This window comes from Neovison vison, chromosome 3 (assembly GCF_020171115.1).
Source record: "Neovison vison isolate M4711 chromosome 3, ASM_NN_V1, whole genome shotgun sequence".
Classification (NCBI taxonomy): Eukaryota; Metazoa; Chordata; class Mammalia; order Carnivora; family Mustelidae; genus Neogale; species Neogale vison.
The window spans coordinates 177247923-177264342 of record NC_058093.1 but is presented as its reverse complement, the minus strand read 5'-3'; the positions used below and the strand labels follow the sequence as shown (position 1 = coordinate 177264342).

The 16420-nt window shown below is 41.1% G+C and overlaps 1 protein-coding gene across 3 annotated transcripts in view; it reads left to right on the top strand.

Moving 5' to 3' along the window:
* The first annotated feature begins 313 nt into the window (after positions 1 to 313).
* Positions 314 to 16420, top strand: part of DLGAP1 (DLG associated protein 1) — an 881241-nt gene continuing 865134 nt past the window's right edge. For 2 of the 3 annotated variants that reach the window (XM_044243348.1, XM_044243347.1), the window contains exon 1: positions 316 to 381. The gene's annotated coding sequence lies outside the window, so the exon portion shown is untranslated. Of the gene's footprint in view, positions 382 to 16420 lie in introns of all 3 variants that reach the window. The other variant, XM_044243349.1, reaches the window with a different exon arrangement.

The window sequence follows — 16420 nt, the reverse complement described above, 5'->3', positions numbered from 1 at the left end:
CTCCGGTGGTTGGGCGGAGGAAGCGCGGGACTCCTCCTCCCCACCGTATTAACATGCACCCAGGGGCGGGTGACCAGCCCAGCCTCGCCGCCCCAGCTCGCCGCGTCCCGGCGCTCAGCCTCCGCGCCAGAGGCGAGCGCTGCGCTCCGGGCGCCGCAATTCCGAGGACACGGCCTTTCTGACACCTCCAGTCTCGGAGAGTCGGCAGCATCATCGGCGGGAGCGGCCGCGGCCGCCTCGGCTCCTCTCTCGAGTCCTTCCCATCACCTTGTTGAGACCCTGTCCCGGCCGCGGGGACACCCCTTTTCGTCCTCCCCCAGAGGCTCGCAGGACCGACGGACGGACGCAGGGATCCAGGGCCGGACTGCGGGCAGCGGCAAGGTAACGCCGGGCTGCGCTGCGGGGCTGGGGCGTGCGCTCTCGGCGGCGGCAATCGAAGCCCGGGCCGCCGCCACCACCGCGATCCCGGAGCGCTGGGTGTCTCTTGCCCGTCGCTCGGTCGCCGCTCCTCTCGCCCGCGGAGGGACGATGGGCTGGGTTCCCCGGCAGCTTCTCCTTCGCCATCCGCCGCCTGCGGCGCACTCCCAGATCCCCTGGGGACCCCGGGCACACGGGGGCTAGCGCGCCCCTCTCGGGGCTTGCGGTCCTGGCAGCTCCCCATTGGGGCCCTGGGAGGGGACAGATTTCTAATTGCGACAGGGTCCTAGAAGGGGGAGGGGAGAAGAACACTAGTTCCCATCATCTCCACCGGCCAAATTCCCATCTCCCCTGCCCCCAACCCCTGGTACACCTTGTAGGGGAGGAGGGGACTGCTCACTGCAGGGGAGTTTTCGACAGGCACCTGGGTCGTTTGCAAAGCAAGTTGTTGCACTTGCTTTTTAGGTGACATTTTGGTTGTGGAGAGAGCCTTCTCCCGTGTGTGTGTGTGTGTGTGTGTGTGCGCGCGCGCGTAAGAGAGAAAGCCAGAGAAAGAGAGACACAAAGAGAGACAGAAACACGCAGGGGGAGACCGAGATACAGAAAGAGAGACACACACAGAAGACGGGATTCAAGGGGGAGGTCACTGTAGAGTCGCCCCCCGCCCGCGGCGGGGGCCAATTCCTGGCGAATCGCGTGGCCAACCTTGAGACGCGGTATTCAGTGAATTGAATGAGCGGGTCTGGAGCCGAGACCAAACGGGGACTTCTCCTCGGGGCTGGGAGAGATAACAAATTGCACTTTCATTGAGGGGCGGCTGCAGCTGCGGGAGGGACCTTCGGAGGGCCGCGTGGAGATGAAGACCCTGCATTCAGGACTCCGGCTGCTGAGCTCTTCGAGGAAGGCGAGCTGTCCCGGCTTCACCCGGTGGCCCCCGGGAGGCCGTGGGAAGGGGTGACCCTCGCCGGAGACACTGAGTGCCTGTGCCCGAGTGCGGCTCCCGCCCGCGGCTCCCGGGCTCGCCTTCCTCTCGGCCAGTGGCGCTGCGGAATTTTCTATTTGAAAACCGGGGGTCGTGCGGAGGGGAGGGGTTTGAAGTGGCCAGAGGGCCGGGACAGGGACAGGGACAGGGACGCGGGTGGGTAGATGTTATTTCTTTTATGGACTCAGGCAAGACTACATTTACACTCCTGACACAGGGAGCCTGGCTTGAGTTCGTGAGAGATCGATGCTTCCGGTCTCCCTTGTCATAACCTGTAAAGTTATGGAATTACAAGAATGAACGACATACAATAAAAGTAACAATTAAAAACATCTTTATCTTTTATAGTCTTCATGAATGGCTCTGTAAAGTGGTGATGGATCAATCTGAGTTGTAGTCAGACACCGCGATGAAGAATGTTTAGAAGTAGGAAACCGATTTTAGGACCGAACTCAGAAACATCTTGCAAATTATTTTTACCAGGAAGAAGATAACTGCCTTTTGACTGTTATTTATAGCTGAATTTCAATTTCAGGAAGCAACTTTCTATTGGCCAATGTAATTTTGCATATATAGCAATAGTCGTTCTTCCAACTTCGACGGAAATGACATGGAGGCAAGAAATGTTATAAGTATCCCAATTTCTGTAACGAGAAAAGGATAAAGTTTTCTTTGCTTAAATTTTTACAAAGGAAATTCAAAGGTACAAAAACACACTGAATATGTATTTATGCAAAATATGTGAAATTTAAATGTCCATTCAGGTCATAAAAATTACTCGGTTCAGAAAAATCTATATTCTGGCATAAATGGGAAGTCAAAAATTCAGAAATCTTATGTCAGTAGCTATGTTATTAGTGTCCTTTGGATTTATCACTTCAGGTTAAAGTTGCAGCAGGGGAAGTCATTGCTTTGAAATATTACAAGTTTCAGATCTAAAATTCCGTAACTGCTTTTGAAAAAAAAACAAAAACACACCCAAAACCAGAAAAACAACACTCACTTAAGAGAAAATGTTGCTTGAATGAAAAAAGACTTGAGCACATTTGCAAATATAGGATATTAAAAAAAAGCTTGACCTATCTCTGTTTCTCTGTTTCTATCAAGGTTCCTATTCAGAGATTAGTTTGCCAAATAAATTATCTCAAATATTATATGCAATATTGGAAACTCAACTGATTAAGAGATTCCTTAAAGAGTTGTGAAGGAATTTTCTGACAAGACTCTTCAAGTAACACTGGAGCAGTTGTGCTTTTGAGAGATAATGTGTGCGTGAGTTTTCCCTGTGGGGAATTCTCATGGGTTAGTACCTTTAATTTCTCCTTCACCATAATTTTTTTTCTGCCAGGACTAAAACCTTGATGAAACGTATCAGTAATAATTGAAAGCAAGATCTTCTTAAAATATTATGGAGCCCATATAGAGAAATAGCCTAAAATGAAGTGGTCTACTTTCTAAATCTTTCTAAGCTTAAGTCTCCTATTGAATTAAACTTGAAAATATAAATTGCACACACTTTGATTTAACTTTTTTAGATGTCTGTGTCTTTGTTCCTTATAGCCATCTAGATTCATTTTTCTTTTTTAAATCTAAAATTAAAACTGGAAGGGAACTGAATTTTTACTAACTCCTCATTTAGAGATATGTAGCATAGTAATAGTTTCAGCTACAACTTAATTGTGGCAAGTACCATATTTGTATAGAAACTTCTAGAAACTAAAAAAATTCAGCATTCTGATTTTGATTTCAAATAGTATTTTGAATTGGGAAAGAGTAGTAAAATGCTATCTAAATGTATGTTTTTATAGTGAATTTATATGATGGAGTCCAGTTCTTCTGGTGTCTTCTTCATCCTTCCCAGAAGTTGCTCCGCCCTTTATCAGATCCATTGTGCTCCCTGCAGAAGTTTTCTGTTCCTTTCAGGAAGCACTGAACTGGAGAATTTTTATGAAGATTGCATCTCTATAGAAACCGCACTTGCCTCTCTTTGCTTAATTTCAGGAAACAATGTAGTTGTAAATTCTTTTGTTTCTTTTCTCTTTTTCTTTGGTAATTATTTCTAGCTGGTAGAGGAGCAGCACCATTAAAGCAGAAAAACTCCAAGGACTTTTCAAAAATCTCAACACTTTGCTCCACCCCTTACCTCTCACATTTACAATCTTTGCCTTACCTCTGTGGGATGTTGTTTTCTTAACAGATACTCATTTTAAAGAAATACAATCACAAGAAGGCCCTTTTCTAGCATTCCAAAAAATTTTGTGCTGCTGAGATGCCTGGAACTTCAAAAGCACCTGTGTCTTATGCTGTCTTTTACTTCCAGAAGATCCTAAGGGCTTATAATTCTCCATTTTCAAAGAGAAGAATCTTTTCACTGGCCCCCAAATTACTTTCTCCTCCCTACACACCCTTTTAAAATCATGGTGAATTTGTAGCCTGATTCCTGTTACTGCCTAATAAAGGTGACTTTCTGTGGATGTGTGGTGTATCAGAAATTGCTAGAGCTGCTGTTCCTTCTTCTACCACAGAGCAGGATTTAGAACTAGTCTTAAGGCATGTACTTTAATTTATTAAACATCTACTGATAATTCATTGTATGAGATACCACGTACCAGTTGGTTTTCTTTTAACACATGTTTGGTTTATGAAAAATAATAACAAATATCCCATTAATACATAAAGCATTAAACCATTTATGCATATTTGCTACACACACCACCCCCAGAAGTTGGTATTGCATGTGCAATGTGTTGACCCACCATTTTTACCTTCTTCATTCTAATAAATGTCAGGGACTAGACAAGTGGTGTACAGATGAGAAGCTAGAGTTGTTCTATTTATCGGCTTGAAGGTTGGTGTGTATTGTTTTCTCCCTCCTGTAGGAGTTAAGGATTGCAAGGTAAGTGGATCCCACTTCAGAAGACCAACTCATACACAGGAAGCCCTCTGGACATACAGCTGTAGATCTTTGGCCCAGATTCCTGAATCTTTTCTTGGGTAGCTGAGAACCAGTAAAACTGGGATATGATTGCCCTACTTGGGATTGTTGTGAATGAGATATCAGTGCTTTGGATCTGCCATGAAGATGCAAACCCACTTTCCTCCTGGAATTTGCCCAAGACTCAACTGTTTGTTTTTATATTTACTTATCATCGTTTGCTCACCTGTTGTCATTGATAATTCCTAGATCTCTCAACATTTTGTGAGATTTGTAAGCAGCAACACAAAAGCAAGCCATGAAGAGTGTGGTTTGGCAGTGTGTTAACTGTCCAATCCGGCCAGATTTTCTTAGTGTTCAAGAGAGTAGGGGCTTGGTGAAACCCTGGCTAAGCAATTAGGAGAGGCAGGTTTGTGGTAGGGCAGGTTATCGCCCCAGCTCGTGTGTCCCTGGCTGCATGGGGAGGGCTCAGAGGCATTGAATTGGCTCCCTCAGGCGGCCTGTGGGGAGGTCTCTCTCTCTGGGCATGTTTCCAGCCCTGCCGCTTTACTCCGTGTGTGACATGGTTTTGGCTAATTTGAAAACTTCTGCTAGAGTAACTTCCCTTTTAATTCTACTACTGGAGAACATTCATTAGTATATGATAGGATACTCTGACCTCAAGATCATACTCTTTCTCTGGAGACCCTCTCTTGGTTTCAGTTTCACTGGAAACTCAGAGTGTGGTCTATTTCTGGACTAGAACTTTCCCTGCTAGATATCCCTGAGATTTCTTTACAAAACACATGCTGCAGTTTCAGAGACAAATGGCATTTTGATCTTGTCTCAGATTTTGCAAACAACCATTCTGTGATATGATTCATCCTACTACTCTAGTAAAAAAGGCAAGGTAGAGTCACTCCCTTGGAAGCTCCTTTCCCAGGCGTTAACCTGGTATTAACCCAGAAGGCTAAGGAACAATTTCATTGTTTCAAACAAGGATGCCTTTTTTTTTTTCTTTTTTTCCCCATTAGAGCCTCAGGGTGAGTGGGGTGGGAGGGGTGGGAGGGCTGGGAGTGGGGACAAGACCTTGAAGCAGTAGACGCATTTGGTAGTTGATTGTGTGAATCTTGCCTAGGCAATTTAGAGGATACTCACCTGATTCTACAGCTTCTGTGAAGCAGGATAAGATGTCTTTCCCCGCTTTCCCTGCAACACTGTTTCTTACATTATTTCCTCTTCCCTAGACCTCAGCTGAAAAGTAATTTAATCAGTGAGGCTTGCCAGTTGAATGCAGTTTTAGTGCTTTATACTTTTTTCATGGGCCTTTCACAGTAAATAACAATGCTTTTTTGACTTTTGTGATTATCCTATCAGCTGTCTTCCCCACTGAACTGTGCATTCCAGGAGATCAAGAACTAAATATAGCCTGTTGACCAGATATCAGCAATGCTGAGCACGGCCCCAGGCACTTAGTAAGTGGTCAGTCAATGTTGGTTAAGTGAATGAGTTAATAAACAAATGAGTGAATGCAAATCTGTATTCAAACTGTGTAAGGACCTTAACTCTGAGGGTAGTATGCTGTGGCTTTTACAGCCCATCTCCCCTGCTCCTTGAAATCTTTTTTTTTTTTTTTAAGATTTTATTTATTTATTTGACAGATAGAGACCACAGCTAGGCAGAGAGGCAGGCAGAGAGGCAGGCAGAGAGAGAGGAGGAAGCAGGTTCCCTGCTGAGTAGAGAGGATGTGGAACTCAATCCCAGGACCCTGGGATCTTGACCTGAGCCAAAGGCAGAGGCTTTAACCCACTGAGCCACCCAGGCGCCCCTGCTCCTTGCAATCTTAAATTCTGTATTCTCTACTCCAATAATACTTGGGAAACACAGGGCTGATCTCAGGGTGGCCAACATGTGAGGGGGTAGGTTTTGCTACATTTACCAGCTAGGGAAACTGCAATCCACTGGAAAACCAGAGGAAGTTTCCGAAATAAGAACTTTAAAAATGGAATAAAAACAAACAGAAAAGTCTCCTGTCCCTTTCTCTTCCTCCTCTTTTTTACTCAAAAGAAGCATATGAATAACTTAATCAGTCCACCTGCTGGTTTATGGTGCATGGAGTGTCCCCCTCCCCAGGTTGAGCACTGGCTCCTTTCTTACTCTCCAGCCCAAAGGATTGAACGCTCCTTCCTACGGTTCCATGGAATCTGATACATATTTATTTCTTAGTTTTGTATTTTATTTTCTGTTTATGTGCCTACTTCTGTGAGACCATAAGCTCAGAGATTATGGCTAGCATAGGACTCACGTATGGAAGGGATACAGATGTTCAAAGGACAGTGAAAGATTGAATCAGCTCACAAGGATAAGAGACAACTCACCAGGGATGGAAAGAAGCGGATACAACTGACTTTGTTGCTTGAGGCTGATTTCTGTTATAAGTACTTAGAACCTATGTGGGATGGCTCTCACTCATAAGCATGTTGGAATCTGCCGTTTAACATTGTATGGAATCACAGCCTTCTAAGAAGTTCCGTGATTTTTTTTTTTTTGTATTAGTTTCTGGACAGGCATGTATATATTCTATCCCGCTCTGTGCTTCTGAGATACTCGAATGGTGCAGTGACATGAGCTTAACCTGCCACTCGGCACCCTGCTTTAGTTGCTGGATCCACTATTCAGCCTTCAGTGAGGGAAAGTAAGACTCAACGTGGACATTGCTCGTGTGTTATTATAAACTCTGATGTGTAATAATTTATCTAGATTTGCTTTTCTTTTATTGGTAATTTAAAATATCTTGCTTTGATGGTAAGAATCCTAAGGGACGTAGATGACTGATGTAGATATTGGCATGGATGTCACCCCCAAAGATGAGCAAACAGGCAAACAAAATTGTTATCTCCTGTGTACTCATTAGTGTGGAGAATACAGAAATGCAAACATTGTTCAGATCCTTGGGTGGCTTAAAATCTAATCCAAAGGATAAGATTAAAATGTAGAAAATAATTAGTAAGAACATGTTACAGAATAAATGTAAGGGCTCAAGTATTGGGACCTGTAATACATACTCTGGGCTTTTATGGAGTGGCAGAGCTCCACAAAAAATAGGATCATTGTGGAACCTTCCCTAGAGAGGAAGAAGGTTTTAGACTGGTCTTCCCGGATGGGTAGGAGTTAAATGGAAGAAGTGATAAGGCAGAACATTTACAAAGACATGGAAACGCAAATCAAATCGGTTTGGCATATTCCTGGTTCAAGGAGATAGTCATCAGCTCTGGTTCCTCTAGTGTATTTTCCTTAGACCTGGACATGAATTTGATTGAGAAGGGTGGAGAATGTTTTAGCGTTGATAGGAACGTTGAAGGATTTTGAATAGACAGTGATATGGAGAAGTGGTCTCTTTGGCTGATGGAAGTGGATCTGTCTACCACCAGACTGGAACAGAGAGAAGCATTAGAGGCTTTTCATTAATTGAGGCATAAATGATGAGAACCAGGTCTAAGGAAGTAAAAATTGGGGGAAAAGAAGACAAGAAATATTTTGGAAAAATTTTCAAGTAATATTTGACTCCTTCCTTTCTCTTTTACTTAGACCTATGTCACAAACTATTTTTTAACTCTTTATTTTTAATTAAAAATTATTGTGAACTATTTCAGTAACACCAAAACATTAAATATTAAAACACATGCCTGTGTATCCACTCTTCAGATTATGAAATAAGTCATTACACATACTGTTAATACTCCCATAGTACTCTTTTTCCAAGCATATCTCCCCTCATGGTACCCTCTCTAGAGGCAGACCTCAGAGATAGTCCAAGTTCATTGCAATAAAGTGAGTTGAAGGAATTTTTTGATTTCCCAGTGCATTTAAGTTATGTTTACGCTATACTGTATTCTATTAAGAGTGTAATAGAATTATTTATAAAATAAATGTATGTGTATAAGCCTTAATGAAAAAATACTTTATTGCTACAATATACTAGCCATTTTCTGAGCTTCCAGCAAGTTGGCATCTTTTTGCTGAGGGAGGTTCTTGCCTCCTTGTGGCTGCTAAGTAATCAATCAAGGCTGTGGTTGCTGAAGGTTGGGTAGCTGTGTCAATTTCTTTTTTTTTTTTTTTCTTATATATTTATGTTCATTTTACACAGTTTAAAAATATTTCATTTATTTATTTATTTGAGAGAGAGAGAGAGAGAGCGAGTATGTGAGAGATCATGAGCTCGGAGAAGGGGTAGAGGGAGATGCAGACTCCCCGCTGAGCAAGGAGCCCAATGCAGGACTCATTTCCAGGATCCTGACCTGAGCTGACCACAGACACTTAACTGACTGAGCCACCCAAGTGCCCTGTGGTAGTTTCTTAAAAGAAGGTAGTTGATGGGGTGCCTGGGTGGCTCAGTGGGTTAAAGCCTCTGCCTTTGGCTCAGGTCATGATCCTGGGATCAGCCCTGCATCAGGCTCTCTGCTCAGCAGGGAGCCTGCTTCCTCTTCTCCCTCTGCCTGCCTCTGCCTACTTGTGATCTCTGTCAAATAAATAAATAAAATTTTTAAAAAAAAAAATAAGAGGAAGGTAGTTGATGAAGTTGGCCACATTGATGGACTCTTCCTTTCACTGGAAGGCTTAGAGGTCATTGTTAGGTTATTAACTTTCCTAATTTCAATATTTTCTTCTTGTCTCAGGGAATAGGGAGTCTGGAGGAGAGAGAGAGAAAGACAGGGAATGGCTGGTCAGCCGAGCAGTCAAAATGCATATAACATTTACAGATTAAGTTTGCCATCTTTTATGTGTATGGTCCTGGCGCCCCAAAACAATTACAGAGTAACAGCAGAGATCACTGATCACAGGTCACCATTACAGATAGACTAATAATAATAATGAAGAGTTTGAAATATGGTGAGAATTACCAAAATGTGATAGAGAGACATGAAGTGAACAAATGCTATTGGAAAAATGCTGCCGATATTCTTGCTTCATGCAAGGTTGCCACAGACATTGTTTGTTAAAAAATGCAATAAAGTAGAGTGCCTGTACTGAATTCTCTGTTTATATTCCCATGCATTTCGTTATGCTTTGCTATGTATTTATGTGTGCTTAAGCAATATAGTCTAATTTTGCTCTTTTTTAACTATTTAAATAGTAACATGCTCTGTAGTCTTTTTCACCTTACTTTAATTGATTAGTATTCTGTTGATATATGTAGATCCTTTTTAGTCATTTCTACTGCAATATGGTATTCCTTGCATAATATATCATGATTAATGTACCAGTCATCTGTTGGTGGACAGTCAGGGTATTTTCCAACAAGGCTGCTATGAACATTTATATGCATATTTCCTCTTTACGAGTGGAATTACAGGAGAGCAGGATTTGTACCTTTATATGTAGCAGATAATACCAAATTACCAAAAAAGCATCCTACCTCTTTATACTCCCACCAGCAATCTAGAGGAGCCCCACTTTTTTTCCCATATCTTTGCCAATACTTGGTGATATATTTTATTTTTTGCCAGTCTTATGAATACAACATGATAGCTTTTTTAGTTTAAATGTGTTGTTCCTTGACTGACTGCTAGTAATGCTGATTATTCTTTTTTTTTTTTTAAAGATTTTATTTATTTATTTGACAGAGAAAGATTACAAGTAGGCAGAGAGGCAGGCAGAGAGAGAGAGGAAGAAGCAGGCTCCCTGCGGAGCAGAGAGCCCGATGTGGGACTCGATCCCAGGACCCTGAGATCATGACCTGAGCCGAAGGCAGCGGCTTAACCCACTGAGCCACCCAGGTGCCCCAATTCTTTTCCTCTCTTAATTAACTTTCAGGTCTCTTTGGAATGCTTATTCATATGTGTTGTCCACTCTCCCATAGTTTTAAAAAAAGTTATTGATTTAAAAAAAATTTTTTTATAGAAGATTTTACTTACTTACTTGACAGAGAAAGACACAGCAAGATTGGAATATAAGCATGGAGAATGGGCAAGGGAGAAGCAGGCTTCCCGCGGAGCTGGGAGCCCAATGCGGGCCTTGATCCCAGAACCTTGGGATCATGACCTGAGCCGAAGGCAGATGCCTAACAACTGAGCCACCCAGGCACCCCAAAGTTATTGATTTGTAGGAGTTACTTACATATTCTGAATACCAGAGTTTTTTCTGTAATACGCATTTCAATGATCTTTTCCCAACCGGTGGCTTGTCTTTTAATTTTTATGATGTCTCTGGGTGAAAAGATTACTTTATTTTGAATTCCAATATAATTAGCATACAGTGTTATATTAATTTTAATATAATATTTAATATGATATTAATATTTTATATATAATTAATAATTATTATAATTAATTAATAATATAAATATATTATAATGTGAATATATAATATAAGAAAATATAATATAAATATTAATAATATTTAATAAATATAAATTTAATATAATATTAATTCACAAAATATAGTGATTCCACAATTCTATACATACTCGTTGCTCATCACAATAAGTGCACTCAATCCTCGTCACCTATTTCACCTATCCTTCTGCGTACTTACCTTCTGGCAACCTCCAGTTTGTGTTCTGTATTTTTTTTGGAGTCATTTTTTCTTTGTTTTGTTTCTTAAATTCCATGTATGGGTGAAACCATATGGTATTTGTCTTTCTCTGACTGACTTATTTCACTTAGCTTTATACCCTGTGAATCCATCCCTATTGTTGCAAACCACAAGATCTCATCTTTTTTTATGGCTGACTAATATTTCACTGTGTATATACACTGCTTCCTTATCCATTCATCTATGGATGGACACTTGGCTGCTTCCATTTCTTGGTCATTGTAAATAGTACTGCAATAAACACAGGGCTGCATATATCTTTTAAATGAGTGTTTTTGTATTCTTTGGGTAATACCTAGAAGTGTAATTGCTGGATCATAAGGTAATTCTATTTTTAAGTTGTTTTTTTGTTTTTTTTTTAAGATTTTACTTATTTATTTAACAGAGGGAGACATAGTGAGAGAGGGAACACACACTGGGGGAGTGGAGGAGGGAGAAGCAGGCTCCCTGCTAAGTAGGGAGCCTGATACAGGGCTTGATCCCAGGACCCCAGGATCATGATCTGAGCTGAAGGCAGAAGCTTAAAGACTGCGCCACCCAGGTGCCCCCTATTTTTAAGTTTTTAAGAAACCTCCGTACTGTCTTCCAGAGTGGCTACACCAGTTTGTGTTCCCCCCCCAACAGTGCATAGGGGCTCCTTTTTCTCCACATTCTTGTCAAGTGTTGTTGTCTTCTTGATATTAGCCATTCTGGCCCTTTCGAGGTGATATCTCACTGTGGTTTTGATTTGCATTTCTCTGATGGTCAGTGATGTTGAGCATATTTTCAGGTGTCTGTTGGCCATCTGCATGTCTTTGGAGAAATGTCTATTCATGCCTTCTGCCCATTTTTAAATCAGAATATTTGGTTTTCTTTGTTTTGACTTATGTAAGTCCTTTTCATGTCCTTCTAGATAGTTTGAATGCTTTACCACAAGCAGGAATTTCTTTTAAAATGACTATTTCAGAGCCTTCTCTATCCTGGGAGGCTGATCAAATCTCATCTCATAGGAAGTATCTTATGAATACTCTAGGCCAGGGTAAACTCTTCTCTGAATTCTAGTTGCATTTTTCTGGTTCATTTACTCTATGATTTACATTTTAAACCTTTTATGTGATTACTCCTAGATTTTAAGCTCCGTTAAGGGATTCATTGGCTTAGGTACTGCTCTCTTTCTCCAAGGACTAAGCACAAGAGCCAGAAGAGTGGGTTTTCAAAGGGTCACAGTTGCTTTCCTGATGATTGGTAATTAGTTACTGGAGATGACATTGGCTGAGTGGGGATTTGGAATGGGACATTGGGATTAGTGACAGTGCTGGAACACACAAGAATTTGGGATAGGGAGCTAATTCCTAGTAAATAAATTGAATTCTATTTTGTTTATATTAATTTTTTTTCCTTCTTTTATTTTTATTTTATTTATTTTTTTTCCAATTTATTTATTTTCAGAAAAACAGTATTCATTATTTTTTCACCACACCCAGTGCTCCATGCAAGCTGTGCCCTCTATAATACTCACCACCTGGTACCCCAACCTCCCAGCCCCCTGCCACTTCAAACCCCTCAGATTGTTTTTCAGAGTCCATAGTCTCTCATGGTTCATCTCCCCTTCCAATTTACCCAAAAGCACATACCCTCCCCAATGTCCATAACCCTACCCCCCTACTCCCAACCCCCCTCCCCCCAGCAACCCACAGTTTGTTTCGTGAGATTAAGAGTCACTTATGGTTTGTCTCCCTCCCTATATTAACTTTTGAGACAATATTGGACATGTCTCATCAGCAACTTGGAAAATATTAAAACCAAGTTTTAGAAAATGACAAAATTTGAGGTGTTGACTAGGGAGTTAACTGCTGGCAGGTGATCAGTACATTCATGGTGCTAACAGCTGTTTCTGTGTTACAGATAAGGATGTTCCCCCAACTCCAATTTTTTTTTAATTTTTATTTTATTTTTTTCTATTTTATTTTATTTCTTTTCAGTGTTCCAGCATTCTTTGTTTATGCATCACACCCAGTGCTCCATGCAATACGTACCCTCCATAATACCCACCACCAGGCTCACCCAATCCCCCACCCCCATCCCTCCAAACCCCTCAGATTATTTCTCAGAGTCCACAGTCTCTCAAGTTTGTCTCCCCCTCTGATTTCCCCCGGCTTCTTCTATCCATCTCGTAATGTCCTCTGTGTTATTCCTTATGCTCCACAAGTCAATGAAACCATATGATACTTGACTCTCTTTGCTTGACTTATTTCACTCAGCATAATCTCCTCCAGTCCCGTCCATGTTCATACAAAAGTTGGGTATTCGTCCTTTCTGATGGCGGCATAATACTCCATTGTATATATGGACCATATCTTCTTTATCCATTTGTCCATTGAAGGGCATCTTGGTTCTTTCCACAGTTTGGCGACTGTTGCCATTGCTTCTATGAGCATCCGCCAATGTCCATCTTGATTCTACTATCTTGAGTCATCTAACTAGATAGATGACTTTGTCAAGTTACTTAATTTTTCTGAGCCTGCTTTTCTCGTCTGAGAAATGAGGATAATTATATTTTCATAACAGTTTTTGAAAGGATTAAATGAGCCAACCTATGTGAAGTAATTCAATGGTGGTCAACTATTAAATGCTGTTATTAACACCATATTTTATCCAGGGGTGCCTGGGTGGCTCAGTTGGTTAAGAATCTGCCTTTGGCTCGGGTCATGATCCCTGGGTCATGGGATTGAGCCCCACACTGGCTCCCTGCTCAGCGAGGAGCCTGGTTCTCCCTCCCCACTCTCCACCCCACTCCTGCTCTCTCTGATGATATCTCTCTTTCTCTCAAATAAATAAATAAAATCTTTAAAAAAAACGATTTTTTAAAATTTATTTGACAAAGAGAGAGCATAAGTAGGCAGATTGGCAGACAGAGGGAGAGGGAGAAGCAGACTCTCCACTGAGCAGGGAACCTGAGTGGTTCCCAGGACCCAGGGATTCCAGGGATCCCAGGACCCAGGGATCCCAGGGAACCCAGGACCCTGGGATCATGACCTGAGCTGAAGGCAGCTGTTTAACCGACTGAGCCACCCAGGTGCCACAATAAATAAAATCCTAAAAAACAAACAAGCAAAACAATATATTTTATCTGTAAGAACTAATCTGCCAGTCATTTCTTTTACATCAAAATAGCATCAAGAATTTAAAAAATACTTGTCTACTCATGAAATATTTCTTCTCCTATAGAAAATTTCTACATCTTATTTCATGTTCCTGTATTTTCTGACCCTGGTGACAGCAATTTGCTGAACAAGTTCAGTAATAGCTAGTATTTATTGAGCACACACTGGTCTTGGGGTCTTGCAGGATACAACTTTCACTATTGCCTGCATGCTCCCTGTACTGCATCTGTAGGGAAAGAAGCCTCACCCCTTATAGCCCAGCCTCGTCTGATAAATCAGTCATCCCTTTCTTCCCAAGGAAGGAGATTGTGAAACAATTCAGTTGTGAAACAATCAGTGCCTTTAAAGCTACATTCAAAATGTGAATTTTAATCTACTCTGGTCAGAATATATGATTTACTTAGGCATATTACTAGGACAAGGAAAAAAAAATCTGAAGGCTAACTAGAAAGAGGAAGTTGCACTGGCTCCTTAAAGACAAGCACCTCCTAAAGGTCCTGGGGAGCCCTAAGGTCATTGTACATTGAAGGGTAGAGCACACGTATCTTCTGGTTGCATCCACCTTTCCTGCTCTGTGGGGTGTATTGTCTGCCTCCCTGGCACAGTTTTTCCTAGAAATGGCTCATCAAGGGTGTCTTGATGAGCGGTGTCTTGATGGGTGGCTCAGTGGGTTAAGCCTCTGCCTTTGGCTCAGGTCATGATCTCAGGATCCTGGGATCGAGCCCCGAATCGGGCTCTCTGCTTAGCAGGGAGCCTGCTTCCCCCTCTCTCTCTGACTACTGCTCTGCCTACTTGTGATCTCTCTCTCTGTCAAATAAATAAATAAAATCTTTAAAAAAGAAAAAGAAGAAAGGGCTCAGCAGATGAAAATCGTACAAATCAGGATTAGAAATTTTCTCATCGATTAGGTGGGAAAGTTCCATTGTTTTTTCATTAAAGGACATGTTTCTAGGCAGTTAGATCTAGATGATTGGGGTTTTAAAATTTTTCACTCCAATACTTAACACAATATTTCTTGTCTTTGTGATTTAGGTTTAAAACCTCACAGAACATCATACAAAATACTTTCTCTCGGGTCTTTATTCTTTCAGGAATTCCTTTTGGGTAGAAATGTTGGCACACATGAAATGGTTTGGTATGCTCCGTAGAGAGATGATAAAGTCACTTTAAATGTAATTTAAATGTTGGCAATACTAATTTACAGATAAGGTGTGTTCCAAAGATGTGCTGATCAGATGAATATTTTTGGACACCAAACAGGATTACCTCACAAAAGGTGTGCTGTCTGATGGTGGCTGGCTTCTAAATGTAAATTTCTAAGGTATTTTTTAAAATTTTTAAATTTTTTTAGTGTTTTTGACCCATTTTCTACAAACAGTATTACTCTAATGAATAGCACGTCTATCTAAAATTCAGGACTCTGTATCCATTAAAAAAGTAATTCTAAATTTTTTTTAAAGATTTTTATTTTTAAGTAATGTTCTGCCCACTGAGCCAGCCACAAGGAATTCTGTATTTTGACTAGGGCCATACATTCCTCCTTCTACCCCAGAATTAGGAACTCCTTGCTTCTGCTAGTGGTTAGTGGCTGGATGAAGCTCAGGCAATATTCACAGTGTTATGGTTTCCATTGAGCCAGGATGGGAATCCAGTGAGGGCATAAGAGAACCAAAAGTTCTTACTCATTCACACTAATAATTCTTAATTGTCTACATTTATATAAACTATTCACTTAAATTTGAATAAAGGAAGAAAACTCTAGAATAGATGAGGACATGTATGTTATTTATAAGTTAGATGTCAGTAGGTTAGGAGTAATAGGTAGAACTGTATTTCTTTGTACGTAGGTCATTTTTTAAAAAAGATTTTATTTATTTATTTGACAGAGATCACAAGTGGGCAGAGAGGCAGGCAAAGAGATAGGAGGAAGTAAGCTTCCAACTGAGCCACCTAAGTGCCCCTGTATGTAGGTCATTTTTGGCAGACTTTTTCCCCTATGCATTTCAGATCCTGAAGATGGCCACTGTTGGATGATGGGAATTACTAATTAATTTATTCACTCATTTAGTCGACAACAATTTTTTGAATAATTAGTGTATGCTAGGCACTCTTCTAGGTGCTTTGAATTTGGTCCAGCACAACACAGACGAAAGAGGCGTGACACTGAGGAATTTGCAATTGAGGAGGAGGAAACCCACAATAAACAATAAGCATAATAAATACTTCATTTACAATGTTAGAAGAATTAACAGCTATAAAAAAGATTGAATCAGTTGAAAGAGATCAGTGAAGTACTGTTCTTCAATAGATTTCTGGTATAGAAGGAAATGAGGTTTTTGTTTGTTTTTTTAATTCAGACCTTCACTTGAA